Genomic DNA, 18,047 nt, shown 5'->3' on the forward strand with positions numbered 1-18,047 from the left:
GGGCTACATTTGAAGACTGAGGTGGCAAGGCAAGCAAGCACCCCCAGTCCTTGTGCGCCTGTGCGAGCAGTGCCATGGGCAGATGAGGCTGAGCAACAGCTTTCAAGGATAGCCCCTTTCTGGTACGAGATATCCTATGACGTTCGTATATTCCGGTCAGGGCTGTGGGAGGCCCCCTCCAAGGACCCCCTAGGCTACGTTTGAAGTTTGAGGAGTCAAGGCAAGCAAGCAGCCCAAGACTGTGTGCGCCTGTGCGAGCAGGGCCATGGGCAGATGAGGCTGAGCAACAGCTTTCCAGGCTAGCCCCTTCTCGTTAAGATATATACTGAGACGTTCGTATATTCGGGTCAGGGCGGTGGGAGGCCCCTGCCAAGGACCCCCTAGGCTACGTTTGAGGTTTCAGGTGGCAAGACAGTCAAGCACCTCCAGTCTCTGTGTGCCTGTGCGAGCAGTGCCATGGGCAGATGAGGCTGAGTTACAGCTTTCCAGGCTAGCCGGTTCTGGGTGTGATCTATCTGGAGACTCTTGCATATTCGGGTCAGGGCTGCTGGAGGCACCTGGAAGGGACCCCCGGGTTATGTTTCATGTTTCAGGTGGCAAGACAGTCAAGCAACCCCAGTCTCTGTGCCTCTGTGCGAGCAGTGCCATGGGCAGATGAGTCTGAGAAACACCTTTCCAGGCCAGAAACTTCAGGGTGCGAGGTATCTGGAGGTGTGCATTATCGGGACAGGGCTCCTGGAGGCACCCAGCAGAGAGACCCGGGCTACATTTGAAGTTTGAGGTGGCAAGGCAAGCAAGCAGCCCCAGTCTGTGTGCGCCTGTGCGACCAGTGCCATGGGCAGATGAGGCTGAGCAACAGCTTTGCAGGCTGGCCTCTTCTGGGGGCGGTCTATCTGGAGATGTTTGCATTTTCGGGTCAGGTGTGTTGGAGACACCCGGCAGGGACTTCTGAGCTGTGTTTGAGGTTTGAGGTGGCAAGGCAAGCAAGCAGCCCCAGTCTCTGAGCGCCTGTGCAAACAGTGCCATGGGCAGATGAGACTGAGCAAAAGCTTTCAAGGATAGCTCCTTTTTGGTACGAGATATCCTATAACGTTCGTATATTCGGGTCAGGGCTGTGGGAGGCCCCTGCCAAGTACCCCCTAGGCGACGTTTGAGGTTTCAGGTGGCAAGGCAAGCAAGCAGCCCCAGTATCTGGGCGCGTGTGCGAGCAGTGCCATGGGAAGATGAGGCTGAGCAACACCTTTCAAGGCTAAACCCTTCTTGGTACGAGATATCCTGAGACGGTCGCATTTTCCGGTACAGGACTGCTGGAGGCACCCGGCAGGGAGCCCCGGGCTACGTTTAAAGTTTGAGGTGGCAAGGCAAGCAAGCAGCCCCAGTCTCTTTGCGCCTGTGCGCGCAGTACCATGGGCAGATGAGGCTGAGCAACAGCTTTCCAGGCTAGCCCCTTCTTGGTAAGTGATATCCTGAGACGTTCGCATATTCGGGTCAGGGCTGCAGAAGGAGCTCAGCAAGGACCCCCTAGGCTACGTTTGAAGTTTGAGGTGGCAAGGCAAACAAGCAGCCCCAGTATCTGGGCGCCTGTGCGAGCAGTGCATGGGCAGATGAGGCTGAGCAACACCTTTCCAGGCTAGCCCTTTCTTGGTAAAATATATCCTTATACGTTAGCATTCTCGGTGCAGGGCTGCTGGAGGTACCCGGCAGGGAGCCCTGAGGTAAGTGTGAAGTTTGAGGTGGCAAGGCAAGCAAGAAGCCCTAGTCTCTGTGCATCTGTGCGAGCAGTGCCATGGGCAGATGAGGCTGAGCAACACCTTTCAAGGGTAGCCCCTTCTGGGTGCGAGCTATCTGGAGACGTTCGCATATTAGGGGCAGGGCTGATGGAGGCATACTGCAGGGACCCCCTAGGCTAAGTTTGAAGTTTGAGGTGGCAAGGCAAGCAAGCAGCCCCAGTCTCTGTGCGTCTGTGCGAGCAGTGCCATGGGCAGATGAGGCTGAGCAACAGCTTTCCAGACTAGCCCCTTCTGGGTGCGAGCTATCTGGAGACATTCGCATTTTCGTTTCAGTACTGCTGGAGGCACCCGGCATGGGCCCCCGGAATTTGATTGAAGTTTGAGTTGTCAAAGCATGCAAGAAGCCCCAGTCTCTGTGCGCCTGTTCCAGCAGTGCCATGGGCAGATGAGGCTGAGCAACAGCTTTCCAGGCTAGCCCCTTCTGGTTGCGAGCTATCTGGAGATGTTCGCCTTTTTAGTGCAGGGCTGCTGGAGGCACCCGGCGGGGACCCTCGGCATTTGTTTGAAGGTTGAGGTAGCAAGGCAAGCAAGCAGCCCCAGTCTCTGTGCGCCTGTGCGAGCAGTGCCATGGGCTGAATAGGATGAGCAACATCTTTCCAAGCTAGACACTTCCGGGTGCGAGATATGTTAAGACGTTCCCACTTTTGGGGCAGGGCTGTGGAAGGCGCCGGGCAGGGATCTCCGGTCTATTTTTGAAACTTGAGGTGGCAACGCAAGCATGCAGTCTTAGTGTCTGTGCGCCTGTGCAGGCAGTGCCATGAGCAGATGAGGCTGAGCAACAGCTTTCCAGGCTAGCCCCTTTTGGGTGCGATCTATCTGGAGATGTTCGAATTTTCAGTGCAGGTATGCTGGAGTCACCCGGCAGGGCCCCCCGGGCTATGTTTGAGGTTTGAGGTGGCAAGACAAGCAAGCAGCCCCAGTCTCTGTGCATGTGTGCGAGCAGTGACATGGGCAGACGAGGCTGAGTAACAGCTTTCTAGGCTAACCCCTTCTGGGTGTGATCTAACTGGAGAAGTTCGCATTTTCGGTGCAGGGATGCTGGAGGCACTTGGCAGGGACCGAGGCCATTTGATTGAAGTTTGAGGTGTGAAAGCACGCAAGCAGCCCCAGTCTGTGTGCGCCTCTGCAAGCAGCGCCGTGGGCTGATGAGGCTGAGCAAGAGTTTTCCAAGCTAGCCCCTTTCAGGTGCGAGCTATCTGGAGATATTCGCATTATCGCTGCAGGAGTGCTGGAGGGACCCATCATGGATCCCCGGGCTACGTTTGAAGTTTCAGGTGGCAAGGCAAGCAAGCAGCCCCAGTCTCTGTGCGCCTGTGTGAGCAGTACCATTGGCAGATGAGTCTGAGCAACAGCTTTCCAGGCTAGCCCCTTCTTGGTAAGAGATATACTGAGAGGCTCGCATATTTGGGACAGGGGTGCGGCAGGCGCTCGGCAAAGAACCCCTAGGATACGTTTGAAGTTTGAGGTGGCAAGGCAATCAAGCAGCCCCAGTCTCTGTGCGCCTGTGTGAGCAGTGCCATGGGCAGATGAGGCTGAGCAACAGCTTTCCAGGCTAGCCCCTTCTTGGTAAGAGATATACTGAGACGTTCTCATTTTCGGTTCGGGGCTGCTGGAGGCACCTGGCAGGGAGTCCCGGGCTACGTTTGAAGATTGAGGTGTCAAGGCAAGCAAGCAGCCCCAGTCTCTGTGCGCCTGTGCGAGCAGTGCCATGGGCAGATGAGGCTGAGCAAGAGCATTCCAGGCTAGCCCCATGTGGGTGCGAGCTATCTGGAGACGTTCGCATATAAGGGTTAGGGCTGCTGGAGGCACCCGGCAGGGATCCCCTGGTTACGTCTGAAGTTTGAGGTGGCAAGGCAAGCAAGCAGCCCCAGTCTCTGTGCGCCTGTGCAAGCAGTGCCATGAGCAGATGAGGCTGAGCAACATCTTTCCAGGCTAGCCCCTTCTAGTTGAGAGATATCCTGAGACATTCGCATATTAAGGTCAGGGCTGTGGGAGGGGCCCAGCAAAGACCCCCTAGGCTACGTTTGAAGTTTGAGGTGGCAAGGCAAGCAAGCAGCCCCAGTCTCTCTGTGCGTCTGTGCAAGCAGTGCCATGGACAGATGAGGCTGAGCAAAAGCTTTCCAGGCTAGCCCCTTTTTGGTAGGAGATATCCTGTGACGATCGTATATTTGGGTCAGGGCTGTGGGAGGCCCCCGCCAAGGACCTCCCAGGCTACGTTTGAGGTTTGAGGTGGCAAGGCAAGCAAGCAGCCCCAGTCTCTGTCCGCCTGTGCGAGCAGTACCATGGGCAGATGAGGCTGAGCAACAGCTTTCCAGGCTAGCCCATTCTGGGTGCAAGCTATCTGTTGACATTCGCATATTCGTTGCAGGGCTGCTGGAGGCACCCGTCAGGGATTGCCGTGTTTCGTTTGAAGTTTGAGGTGGCAAGGCAAGTAAGCAGCCGCAGTCTCTGTGCGCCTGTGTGAGCAGTGCCTTGGGCAGATTAGGCTGAGCAACAGCTTTCCAGGCTAGCCCCTTCTTCACAGAATCACAGAATCACAGACAGTTTTGGGTTGGAAGGGACCCCTAGAGGTCATCTAGTCCAACCCCCCCGCAGCAAGCAGGGACACCGCTAAGTAGATCAGGTTGCTCAGAGTCCCGTCCAACCTGGTCTGGAATGTTTCCAGGGATGGGGCCTCCACTACCTCTCTGGGCAACCCGTTCCAGTGTTTCACCACCCTCATTGTATAGAATTTCTTCCTTATATCTAGCCTAAACCTACCCTGTTTTAATTTAAAACCATTACCCCTCGTCCTGTCACTGCTGTCTCTACTAAAAAGATTGTCCCCATCTTTCCTATAGGCTCCTCTTTAAGTACTGAAATGCTGCAATCAGGTCTCCCTGCAGCCTTCTCTTCTCCAGGCTGAACAAGCCCAACTCTCTCAGCCTGTCCTCATAGGAGAGGTGCTCCAGCCCTCGGATCATTTTTGTAGCCCTCCTTTGGACCCACTCCAACAGTTCCATGTCCTTCTTGTGCTGAGGGCTCCAGAGCTGAACACAGTACTCCAGGCGGGGTCTCACCAGAGCAGAGTAGAGGGGCAGAATCACCTCTCAACCTGCTGGCCACGCTTCTCCTGATGCAGCCCAGGACACGGTTGGCCCTCTGGGCTGCCAGCGCACATTGCCGGCTCATGTCCAGCCTTTCGTCTATCAGTACCCCCAAGTCCCTCTCAGCAGAGATGCTCTCGATCCTTTCATCCCCCAGCCTGTATTGGTACCGGGGATTACCCCGAGAACTGAAGGGCAGAAGTGAGAAAAAGGCTCCTGGGATGAGAGCAGCACAGTTTAAGCAGCGAAGGGGGAGAAGGCCCAAACCCACAAGCGATGCAAAAGCGGTCACTCACCACTCGCAGACCGATGCCCGGCCAGCCTCTGAGGAGAAGGCGCACAGGAGCCGGCGCAGGGGCAACTGGTGCGGCCATACGGGCTCGCCGGTGGCCGCGTTGCCTCCTCAGGGGCTTTCGGATCCGGACCGGCCCGGACCGGCCCGCCGCAGGCCCCGCAGCGCCGGTGACCGGCGGCCTCCCGGGGCCGAGGAGGAGGAGGAGGAGGAGCGGCGCTGGGTCCTGACACCGCCGCCTCGGCGCCGGGAAGCAGGGAGCGGCCTGGCGGACACACGTGGGTGGGTACCGCGCCATGTGGGCGGGCAGAAAGCGGGGGGCTCTGGCTTCAGCCAGGCTGCGGCCTTCCCTTCCCCCCCTATAGTCAATTATTGTGTATCAATTGGTTCTTGGCATGGAATGTCGTGTCGTCAGAAGCGGGACTCAGCAGTGTGACACGCCTTCGGAGCGGGCATCTTGGTATGTGCATTCGGGGGCAATCTATGCTTTGTCCAAAGCAATCTCTGAAGCAATCTCTCGCTGCGCAGCCTCCGCGGCGCCCCACAGATCACTGAGTTTACAGTGATGGGCTATCCCCCCTTACTTTTGTCTGATAAGATAAGCACCAGTTATTTACTTCTTTTGTTAGCTCATGGGCTCTTGATGCCTCACTCCGTTTGTCTTCTGTCTTGCAAGGCCATCGATTTGTCCAGCAAGGCCATCGATTACAGCAAGCAAGCATCCCCAGTCTCTGTGCGCCTGTACGAGCAGTGCCATGGGCAGATGAGGCTGAGCAACAGCTTTCAAGGCTAGCTCTTTCTGGCTGCAAGCTATCTGCAGACGTTCGCATTTTCAGAGCAGGGCTGCCGGAGGCCCCCTGCACGGACACCCAAAGCTACATTTGAAGTTTGAAGTGGCAAGGCAAGCAAGCAGCCCCAGTCTGTGTGCGCCTGTGTGAGCAGTGCCATGGGCAGATGAGGCTCAGCAACATCTTTCAAGGCTAGCACCTTCTGGTTGCGAGCTATCTGGAGACGTTCTAGTATTGGGGGCAGGGCTGCTGGAGGCACCCGGCTGGGACACCTGGGCTATGTTGGAAGTTTAAGGTGGCAAGGCAAGAAACAAGCCCCAGTCTCTGTGCATCTGTGCGAGCAGTGCCGTGGGCAGATGAGGCTGAGCAACACCTTTCAAGGCTAGCCCCTTCTTGGTAAGAGACATACTGAGACGCTCGCATTCTCCGTGCAGCGGTGCTGGAGGGACCCAGCAGGGAGCTCCGGGCTACGTTTGAAGATTGAGGTGGCAAGGCAAGCAAGCAGCCCCAGTCTCTGTGCGCCTGTGTGAGCAGTGCTATGGGCAGATGAGTGAGCAACAGCTTTCCAGGCTAAACCCTTCTTGGTACGAGATATGCTGAGACGTTTGCATTCTCCGTGCAGGGGTGCTGGAGGGACCCAGCAGAGAGCCCTGGGCTACATTTGAAGACTGAGGTGGCAAGGCAAGCAAGCACCCCCAGTCCTTGTGCGCCTGTGCGAGCAGTGCCATGGGCAGATGAGGCTGAGCAACAGCTTTCAAGGATAGCCCCTTTCTGGTACGAGATATCCTATGACGTTCGTATATTCCGGTCAGGGCTGTGGGAGGCCCCCTCCAAGGACCCCCTAGGCTACGTTTGAAGTTTGAGGAGTCAAGGCAAGCAAGCAGCCCAAGACTGTGTGCGCCTGTGCGAGCAGGGCCATGGGCAGATGAGGCTGAGCAACAGCTTTCCAGGCTAGCCCCTTCTCGTTAAGATATATACTGAGACGTTCGTATATTCGGGTCAGGGCGGTGGGAGGCCCCTGCCAAGGACCCCCTAGGCTACGTTTGAGGTTTCAGGTGGCAAGACAGTCAAGCACCTCCAGTCTCTGTGTGCCTGTGCGAGCAGTGCCATGGGCAGATGAGGCTGAGTTACAGCTTTCCAGGCTAGCCGGTTCTGGGTGTGATCTATCTGGAGACTCTTGCATATTCGGGTCAGGGCTGCTGGAGGCACCTGGAAGGGACCCCCGGGTTATGTTTCATGTTTCAGGTGGCAAGACAGTCAAGCAACCCCAGTCTCTGTGCCTCTGTGCGAGCAGTGCCATGGGCAGATGAGTCTGAGAAACACCTTTCCAGGCCAGAAACTTCAGGGTGCGAGGTATCTGGAGACGTGTGCATTATCGGGACAGGGCTCCTGGAGGCACCCAGCAGAGAGACCCGGTGTCCTGGGTTTGGCCAGAACAGGGTTAATTTTCATCGGAATCCAGTAAGGGGCACAGCCGGGGGGTGGGGGCTGACCCCACCTGGCCAAACAGAGCCCGGTATTCCATACCATGTGACGTCACGCTGGGTTCCGGTGGGGGGGGCGGGGCGGCGGGAACGCACTCGCGGCTTGGGCGGGCGCAGCGCCGGTCCGGTTTCGGGAGAGCGGCTGTTGTACGGTTCGTGGTTGTGTTTTCTCCTTATTTGTATCGTTGTTGTTCCTGTTTTCCCTCTGTTTGCTGTTCTGTTAAACTGCCCTTATCCCGACCCACCAGTTTTCTGCCTCTTTCTTTCCATTCTCCTCCGCACGCCGGCGGGGGGAGGGGCGGCCGCGTGGCGCTTTTGTTGCCGGCGGCAGCCGAAACCAAAACATTAAATTGGCGCCCAAGCGTGGGGCAGGGATAACGGCAGGGCTGAGCAGCGGGTGTTAAAACTGTTTTCTTAGATTTGCTTAAATTTTGTTATACGCATTTACTGTGTTAGTTAAAGTCGCCGGCAAAAATGTTTCTGACTTTGATCAAATATCTCTGCTACGTAAATCCTTACTTCCTGTATGTGTTTGTGGCCGTGCTGTTTGTTACCTCGGGAAAAAAGATCAGGATGATGATTTTGCTGTACTGTACGATATCGACTTATGATATGATAACATCACTGTGCATGAAATTAGTCTTGTATTTGCATGCGGCACTGCGGTCATTTCCGTACCTCGGATCCTATATCTTAGATTTTGTTAATAATCAAACCCAGTCTGTGGGGAAAGCCGAAGGGGATACCTTCCCCCACTCTTTCGCCCCCCCCCTCTCCCTCAGGCTGGTCCTAACTGCTTTTGAGAATTTCGAGTACCCCTGGGATGCTCAGGGCAGCACTCTCCTTTTGTTCTGCCTCCTGAATGGGTTGCAGGTTTTGTTTAGGGTTAAGCAAGTCGTTAAGAACATCCTGCAGAGACCTGCCCCGGGGCTGGATAGCTGTGAGTGGCTGGGTGTGTGGGACAGCATGGGCAGATGTCTAGAGCAGTGGGCACCTGCGGTGTGTTTTAAACTCACCCCTGAACAAATACAGAATCCGGACAATCTGGTAAAATATCTGAAAAAAGTGTGCTGCCACCCTGGGAACTCCAGAGAGACACAGATCACCACAATGTGCTGGGGTCTGGCCCATGCCTACCGAGCCCTGTTCAACACTGTTCAGTGCCTTAAAGGGGAAAGGGGGGGAAGCGAAGCGGCAGGCGCTGCAACTGGCGCTGCCCCCCCAGCCGGCCCTGCAGCCCCTCCAGCCCAGCAGGCAGTCACAGCCCCCCAGACTGGCACTGCTGCTGCCACAGCTGCAGGGTCTACCTCGGTTTCCCCGGCGGGCACAGCAGCTGCTCCAGCCCCAGCTCCAGCTGCAGGCATCGCAGCTGAGCCCAATGACCAACCTGTGCAGGTAGCAGTCGCCCCCGTAAAACTAAAGAAAGATGCAAAGAGAGCAGATCGCTCCGGGAGGGATGACGATGAGCCAGGGTCATCACGGGAGATAGAGACAGAGATCATCACCCGGTCCCTGTCCCTGGGCGAGCTGCGAGACATGCGGAAAGATTTCAGCCGCCATCCAGGCGAGCACATTGCCACCTGGCTGCTGCGGTGCTGGGATAACGGGGCCAGCAGCTTGGAGTTAGAGGGCAAGGAAGCCAAGCAGCTGGGATCCCTGGCCAGGGATGGGGGCATTGACAAGGCCATTGGGAAAAAGGAACAAGTCCTCAGCCTCTGGAGGAGACTTCTGTCAGGTGTGAGGGAGAGGTATCCCTTCAGTGACGATTTTGTATGCTATCCTGGCAAGTGGACCAATATGGAAAGGGGTATTCAGTACTTGAGGGAATTAGCTGTGCGGGAGCTGGTTTACTGTGACACAGACGATGAGCAGGTACCCACAGACCCAGATGAACTCCAGTGCTCACAAGACATGTGGAGGAAGTTTGTGCGGAGTGCACCCTCCTCGCATGCCAACTCACTGGCAGTTGTAAACTGGAAAGGCAAAGACGCACCAACAGTGGACGAGGTGGCTGTCAGACTCCGGCAATATGAGGAAAGTCTCTCTTCCTCCCTTGTCTCAGCCGTGGAGAAACTGGTCAAGCGACTAGACAGGAATATGTCCTACTCCCCACCTGTGCGGGCCCGCATCTCAGCTATTAGGGGCAGGCGTTTCTCTGCTCAGGAGAGGGAATACAGAGGCTATACACCCCGGGGCACCCTGTGGTTTTACCTGCGTGACCACGGAGAGGACATGAGGAAGTGGGATGGAAAACCCACCTCAAGTCTAGAGGCCCGAGTACGTGAGTTGCGAGGTAAAACAATCACAAAAGGGGACTCTGTTAGGAAAAATGCCGCTCCAGTTTCCAAAAGCCAGCTCTCCAGACCAGGTAGACAGTTTGACCTTGATTCCGATCCTCTGGAGGGGACCTCCAAGTCATTTTTACAGCAGGTGAGCAGCAATTTCTCTGACGAGGATTAGAGGGGCCCTGCCTCCAGCCAGGTGGAGGAAAGGGACAACCGTGTCTATTGGACGGTGTGGATTCGGTGGCCTGGCACGTCAGATCCACAAGAGTATAAAGCTCTAGTGGACACTGGTGCACAGTGTACTTTAATGCCATCAGAGTTCAAAGGGTCAGAGCCCATTTGTATTTCGGGAGTGACAGGGGGGTCCCAAGAGCTGAGTCTACTGGAGGCTGAAGTGAGCCTCACTGGGCAGGACTGGCAGAAGCACCCCATTGTAACTGGCCCCGAGGCTCCGTGCATCCTTGGGATAGACTATCTTAGGAGAGGCTATTTCAAGGACCCAAAGGGGTATCGGTGGGCTTTTGGCATAGCTGCTGTGGAGACGGAAGAAATTAAACAGCTGTCCATTTTGCCTGGTCTCTCGGAGGATCCTTCCGTTGTGGGGTTGCTGAGGGTTGAAGAACAACAGGTACCCATCGCAACCACAACGGTGCACCGGCGACAGTATCGTACCAACCGAGACTCCCTTCTCCCCATTCATCAGCTGATCCGCCAGCTGGAGAGCCAAGGAGTGATCACCAAAACTCGCTCACCCTTTAATAGTCCCATATGGCCAGTAAGAAAATCTACTGGAGAGTGGAGACTGACAATAGACTACCGTGGCCTGAATGAAGTCACACCACCTCTGAGTGCTGCCGTGCCAGACATGCTAGAACTTCAATATCAGCTGGAGTCAAAGGCAGCCAAGTGGTATGCTACAATTGACATCGCTAATGCATTCTTCTCCATCCCTTTGGCAGCAGAGTGCAGGCCACAGTTTGCTTTCACCTGGAGGGGCATCCAGTACACCTGGAATCGACTGCCCCAGGGGTGGAAACACAGTCCCACCATTTGCCATGGACTAATCCAGACTTCACTGGAAAAGGGTGAAGCCCCAGAACATCTGCAGTACATCGACGACATCATTATATGGGGCGACACAGCGGAGGAGGTTTTCGAGAAAGGGGAGAAAATAGTTCAGATCCTTCTGAAAGCCGGTTTCGCCATTAAGCGAAGTAAAGTAAAGGGACCTGCGCAAGAGATCCAGTTTTTGGGAATAAAATGGCAGGATGGGCGCCGTCAAATCCCAATGGATGTCATCAACAAAATAGCAGCTATGTCTCCACCAACCAGCAAAAAGGAAGCACAGGCCTTCCTGGGTGTTGTGGGTTTTTGGAGGATGCACATCCCAAATTACAGCCAAATTGTGAGTCCTCTGTACCACGTGACCCGGAAGAAGAAAGATTTTGAATGGGGCCCTGAGCAACGACAGGCATTTGAACAGATTAAACAGGAGATAGTTCATGCCGTAGCCCTTGGTCCAGTCCGGTCAGGGCAAGATGTTAAAAACGTGCTCTACACCGCAGCTGGGGAGAATGGCCCAACCTGGAGCCTCTGGCAGAAAGCACCAGGGGAGACTCGAGGTCGACCCCTGGGGTTCTGGAGCCGGGGATACAAAGGATCCGAGGCCCGCTATACTCCCACTGAAAAAGAGATTCTGGCAGCATATGAAGGCGTTCGAGCTGCTTCAGAAGTGGTCGGCACTGAAGCACAGCTCCTCCTAGCTCCACGATTGCCGGTCCTGGGCTGGATGTTCAAAGAGAGGGTCCCCTCTACGCATCATGCCACCGATGCTACGTGGAGTAAGTGGGTCGCTCTGATCACCCAGCGCGCCCGAATGGGAAACCCCAGTCGCCCAGGAATTCTGGAGGTCATCATGGACTGGCCAGAAGGCAAAGATTTTGGAGCATCGCCAGAGGAGGAGGTGACACGTGCTGAAGAGGCCCCACTGTATAACCAGCTGCCAGAAGATAAGAAACAGTATGCCCTGTTCACGGATGGGTCCTGTCGCATTGTGGGGAAGCAGAGGAGGTGGAAGGCTGCTGTATGGAGCCCTACACGACAAGTCGCGGAAACTGCCGAGGGAGAAGGTGAGTCCAGCCAGTTTGCAGAGGTGAAAGCCATCCAGCTGGCTTTAGACATTGCCAGTCGAGAGAAGTGGCCAGTGCTCTATCTTTACACCGACTCTTGGATGGTGGCCAATGCCTTGTGGGGGTGGCTGCAGCAATGGAAGAAGAACAACTGGCAGCGCAGAGGCAAACCTATCTGGGCTGCCCCATTGTGGCAAGATATTGCTGCCCGGCTAGAGCAGTTGGCTGTAAAAGTCCGTCACGTGGACGCCCACGTCCCTAAGAGTCGGGCCACTGAAGAACATCAAAACAACCACCAGGTAGATCAGGCTGCTAAGATTGAAGTGGCTCAGGTGGATCTGGACTGGCAACATAAGGGTGAACTCTTTATAGCTCGGTGGGCCCATGACACCTCGGGCCACCAAGGAAGAGACGCGACATACAGATGGGCTCGTGACCGAGGGGTGGACTTGACCATGGACACTATTGCACAGGTTATCCATGAATGTGAGACATGCGCTGCAATCAAGCAAGCCAAGCGGGTAAAGCCTCAGTGGTATGGAGGACGATGGCTAAAATATAAATATGGGGAGGCTTGGCAGATTGACTACATCACACTGCCACAAACCCGCCAAGGCAAGCGCTATGTGCTCACAATGGTGGAGGCCACCACCGGATGGCTGGAAACCTACCCTGTGCCCCATGCCACCGCCCGGAATACCATCCTGGGCCTGGAAAAACAAGTCCTGTGGCGACATGGCACCCCCGAAAGAATCGAGTCGGACAACGGGACTCACTTTCGCAACAGCCTCATAGACACCTGGGCCAAAGAACACGGTATTGAGTGGGTGTATCACATCCCCTACCATGCACCAGCCTCTGGAAAGATCGAACGTTACAATGGGCTGCTAAAAACCACTTTGAGGGCAATGGGGGGTGGGACTTTCAAAAATTGGGATACCCATTTAGCAAAGGCCACCTGGTTGGTTAACACCAGAGGGTCCACTAACCGGGCTGGTCCTGCCCAGTCAAAACCTCAGCGCCCCGTAGAAGGGGATAAAGTCCCTGTAGTGCACATGCGGAACATGTTAGGGAAGACGGTTTGGGTTAGTCCTGCCTCGGGCAAAGGCAAGCCCGTCCGCGGGATTGCCTTTGCTCAAGGACCTGGGTGTACCTGGTGGGTAATGAGGAAGGATGGGGAAGTCCGATGTGTACCTCATGGGGATTTAATTTTGGGCGAGAATAGTCCATAAATAAATTGTATAAAGTTAGTTGTTAAATAACCCTGTCACTGTCTGTTATCACTGTTATAATTGTTATATTTTGTACCAGTAGTAGCATAGTAAGAATCGTCCAGATTAAAGAAGGATGGACTTTTTCGATGAAAACCTAGCAGAGCACAGCGATGATGGAACTGGACCTGGTTTTCAACAACTGGCATCCAGCAACTTCATCAAGATCAACATCTCCTGCAGACTGTGGGCACGGGCCGCACCAGATACATCAGCCGTGAGCTCCGGATGCAGCAAGTGACCGCCCATCACCACACATCACCTCCCCTGCCACGGAAGACCGTAACGACAGATGGAGCCTGAAGTCATGGATTAAATGAACTCAATGGACACTTTAGAGTGATGATCCATAGACTAAAGGAATGATATCTGGAGACAGGAGAAGTGGTGGTGATCAACTGGACAATGGGGGACCTGGGCATGACGTAGATGGTATGGAATAAGGGGTGGATAATGTCCTGGGTTTGGCCAGAACAGGGTTAATTTTCATCGGAATCCAGTAAGGGGCACAGCCGGGGGGTGGGGGCTGACCCCACCTGGCCAAACAGAGCCCGGTATTCCATACCATGTGACGTCACGCTGGGTTCCGGTGGGGGGGGCGGGGCGGCGGGAATGCACTCGCGGCTTGGGCGGGCGCAGCGCCGGTCCGGTTTCGGGAGAGCGGCTGTTGTACGGTTCGTGGTTGTGTTTTCTCCTTATTTGTATCGTTGTTGTTCCTGTTTTCCCTCTGTTTGCTGTTCTGTTAAACTGCCCTTATCCCGACCCACCAGTTTTCTGCCTCTTTCTTTCCATTCTCCTCCGCACGCCGGCGGGGGGAGGGGCGGCCGCGTGGCGCTTTTGTTGCCGGCGGCAGCCGAAACCAAAACACCCGGGCTACATTTGAAGTTTGAGGTGGCAAGGCAAGCAAGCAGCCCCAGTCTGTGTGCGCCTGTGCGACCAGTGCCATGGGCAGATGAGGCTGAGCAACAGCTTTGCAGGCTAGCCTCTTCTGGGGGCGGTCTATCTGGAGATGTTTGCATTTTCGGGTCAGGTGTGTTGGAGACACCCGGCAGGGACTTCTGAGGTGTGTTTGAGGTTTGAGGTGGCAAGGCAAGCAAGCAGCCCCAGTCTCTGGGCGCCTGTGCAAGCAGTGCCACGGGCAGATGAGACTGAGCAACAGGTTGAAGGATAGCCCCTTTTTGGTACGAGATATCCTATAACGTTCGTATATTCGGGTCAGGGCTGTGGGAGGCCCCTGCCAAGTACCCCCTAGGCTACGTTTGAGGTTTCAGGTGGCAAGGCAAGCAAGCAGCCCCAGTATCTGTGCTTCTGTGAGAGCAGTACCATGGGCAGATGAGGCTGAGCAACAGCTTTCCAGGCTAGCCCCTTCTTGGTAAGTGATATCCTGAGACGTTCGCATATTCGGGTCAGGGCTGCAGAAGGAGCTCAGCAAGGACCCCCTAGGCTACGTTTGAAGTTTGAGGTGGCAAGGCAAACAAGCAGCCCCAGTATCTGGGCGCCTGTGCGAGCAGTGCATGGGCAGATGAGGCTGAGCAACACCTTTCCAGGCTAGCCCTTTCTTGGTAAAATATATCCTTATACGTTAGCATTCTCGGTGCAGAGCTGCTGGAGGTACCCGGCAGGGAGCCCTGAGGTAAGTGTGAAGTTTGAGGTGCCAAGGCAAGCAAGAAGCCCTAGTCTCTGTGCATCTGTGCGAGCAGTGCCATGGGCAGATGAGGCTGAGCAACACCTTTCAAGGGTAGCCCCTTCTGGGTGCGAGCTATCTGGAGACGTTCGCATATTAGGGGCAGGGCTGATGGAGGCATACTGCAGGGACCCCCTAGGCTACGTTTGAAGTTTGAGGTGGCAAGGCAAGCAAGCAGCCCCAGTCTCTCTGTGCGTCTGTGCGAGCAGTGCCATGGGCAGATGAGGCTGAGCAACAGCTTTCCAGGCTAGCCCCTTCTCGTTAAGAGATATGCTGAGACGTCCGCATTCTGTGTGCAAGGGTGCTGGAGGGACCCAGCAGGGAGTCCCTGGCTACGTTAGAAGATTGAGGTGGCAAGGCAAGCAAGCAGCCCCAGTCTCTACACATCTGTGTGAGCAGTGCCGTGGGCAGATGAGGCTGAGCAACAGCTTTCCAGACTAGCCCCTTCTGGGTGCGAGCTATCTGGAGACATTCGCATTTTCGTTTCAGTACTGCTGGAGGCACCCGGCATGGGCCCCCGGAATTTGATTGAAGTTTGAGTTGTCAAAGCATGCAAGAAGCCCCAGTCTCTGTGCGCCTGTTCCAGCAGTGCCATGGGCAGATGAGGCTGAGCAACAGCTTTCCAGGCTAGCCCCTTCTGGTTGCGAGCTATCTGGAGATGTTCGCCTTTTTAGTGCCGGGCTGCTGGAGGCACCCGGCGGGGACCCTCGGCATTTGTTTGAAGGTTGAGGTAGCAAGGCAAGCAAGCAGCCCCAGTCTCTGTGCGCCTGTGCGAGCAGTGCCATGGGCTGAATAGGATGAGCAACATCTTTCCAAGCTAGACACTTCCGGGTGCGAGATATGTTAAGACATTCCCACTTTTGGGGCAGGGCTGTGGAAGGCGCCGGGCAGGGATCTCCGGTCTATTTTTGAAACTTGAGGTGGCAACGCAAGCATGCAGTCTTAGTGTCTGTGCGCCTGTGCAGGCAGTGCCATGAGCAGATGAGGCTGAGCAACAGCTTTCCAGGCTAGCCCCTTTTGGGTGCGATCTATCTGGAGATGTTCGAATTTTCAGTGCAGGTATGCTGGAGTCACCCGGCAGGGCCCCCCGGGCTATGTTTGAGGTTTGAGGTGGCAAGACAAGCAAGCAGCCCCAGTCTCTGTGCATGTGTGCGAGCAGTGACATGGGCAGACGAGGCTGAGTAACAGCTTTCTAGGCTAACCCCTTCTGGGTGTGATCTAACTGGAGAAGTTCGCATTTTCGGTGCAGGGATGCTGGAGGCACTTGGCAGGGACCGAGGCCATTTGATTGAAGTTTGAGGTGTGAAAGCACACAAGCAGCCCCAGTCTGTGTGCGCCTCTGCAAGCAGCGCCGTGGGCTGATGAGGCTGAGCAAGAGTTTTCCAAGCTAGCCCCTTTCAGGTGCGAGCTATCTGGAGATATTCGCATTATCGCTGCAGGAGTGCTGGAGGGACCCATCATGGATCCCCGGGCTACGTTTGAAGTTTCAGGTGGCAAGGCAAGCAAGCAGCCCCAGTCTCTGTGCGCCTGTGTGAGCAGTACCATTGGCAGATGAGTCTGAGCAACAGCTTTCCAGGCTAGCCCCTTCTTGGTAAGAGATATACTGAGAGGCTCGCATATTTGGGACAGGGGTGCGGCAGGCGCTCGGCAAAGAACCCCTAGGATACGTTTGAAGTTTGAGGTGGCAAGGCAATCAAGCAGCCCCAGTCTCTGTGCGCCTGTGTGAGCAGTGCCATGGGCAGATGAGGCTGAGAAACAGCTTTCCAGGCTAGCCCCTTCTTACTACGAGATATCCTGAGACGTTCTCATTTTCGGTTCGGGGCTGCTGGAGGCACCTGGCAGGGAGTCCCGGGCTACGTTTGAAGATTGAGGTGTCAAGGCAAGCAAGCAGCCCCAGTCTCTGTGCGCCTGTGCGAGCAGTGCCATGGGCAGATGAGTCTGAGAAACACCTTTCCAGGCCAGAAACTTCAGGGTGCGAGGTATCTGGAGACGTGTGCATTATTGGGACAGGGCTCCTGGAGGCACCCAGCAGAGAGACCCGGGCTTTGCAGGCCAGCTTTGCAGGCTAGCCTCTTCTGGGGGCGGTCTATCTGGAGATGTTTGCATTTTCGGGTCAGGTGTGTTGGAGACACCCGGCAGGGACTTCTGAGGTGTGTTTGAGGTTTGAGGTGGCAAGGCAAGCAAGCAGCCCCAGTCTCTGGGCGCCTGTGCAAGCAGTGCCACGGGCAGATGAGACTGAGCAACAGCTTTGAAGGATAGCCCCTTTTTGGTACGAGATATCCTATAACGTTCGTATATTCGGGTCAGGGCTGTGGGAGGCCCCTGCCAAGTACCCCCTAGGCTACGTTTGAGGTTTCAGGTGGCAAGGCAAGCAAGCAGCCCCAGTATCTGGGCGCGTGTGCGAGCAGTGCCATGGGAAGATGAGGCTGAGCAACACCTTTCAAGGCTAAACCCTTCTTGGTACGAGATATCCTGAGACGGTCGCATTTTCCGGTACAGGACTGCTGGAGGCACCCGGCAGGGAGCCCCGGGCTACGTTTAAAGTTTGAGGTGGCAAGGCAAGCAAGCAGCCCCAGTCTCTTTGCGCCTGTGCGCACAGTACCATGGGCAGATGAGGCTGAGCAACAGCTTTCCAGGCTAGCCCCTTCTTGGTAAGTGATATCCTGAGACGTTCGCATATTCGGGTCAGGGCTGCAGAAGGAGCTCAGCAAGGACCCCCTAGGCTACGTTTGAAGTTTGAGGTGGCAAGGCAAACAAGCAGCCCCAGTATCTGGGCGCCTGTGCGAGCAGTGCATGGGCAGATGAGGCTGAGCAACACCTTTCCAGGCTAGCCCTTTCTTGGTAAAATATATCCTTATACGTTAGCATTCTCGGTGCAGAGCTGCTGGAGGTACCCGGCAGGGAGCCCTGAGGTAAGTGTGAAGTTTGAGGTGCCAAGGCAAGCAAGAAGCCCTAGTCTCTGTGCATCTGTGCGAGCAGTGCCATGGGCAGATGAGGCTGAGCAACACCTTTCAAGGGTAGCCCCTTCTGGGTGCGAGCTATCTGGAGACGTTCGCATATTAGGGGCAGGGCTGATGGAGGCATACTGCAGGGACCCCCTAGGCTACGTTTGAAGTTTGAGGTGGCAAGGCAAGCAAGCAGCCCCAGTCTCTCTGTGCGTCTGTGCGAGCAGTGCCATGGGCAGATGAGGCTGAGCAACAGCTTTCCAGGCTAGCCCCTTCTCGTTAAGAGATATGCT

Source organism: Opisthocomus hoazin, chromosome W (genome assembly GCF_030867145.1).
Source record: "Opisthocomus hoazin isolate bOpiHoa1 chromosome W, bOpiHoa1.hap1, whole genome shotgun sequence".
Lineage (NCBI taxonomy): Eukaryota > Metazoa > Chordata > Aves > Opisthocomiformes > Opisthocomidae > Opisthocomus > Opisthocomus hoazin.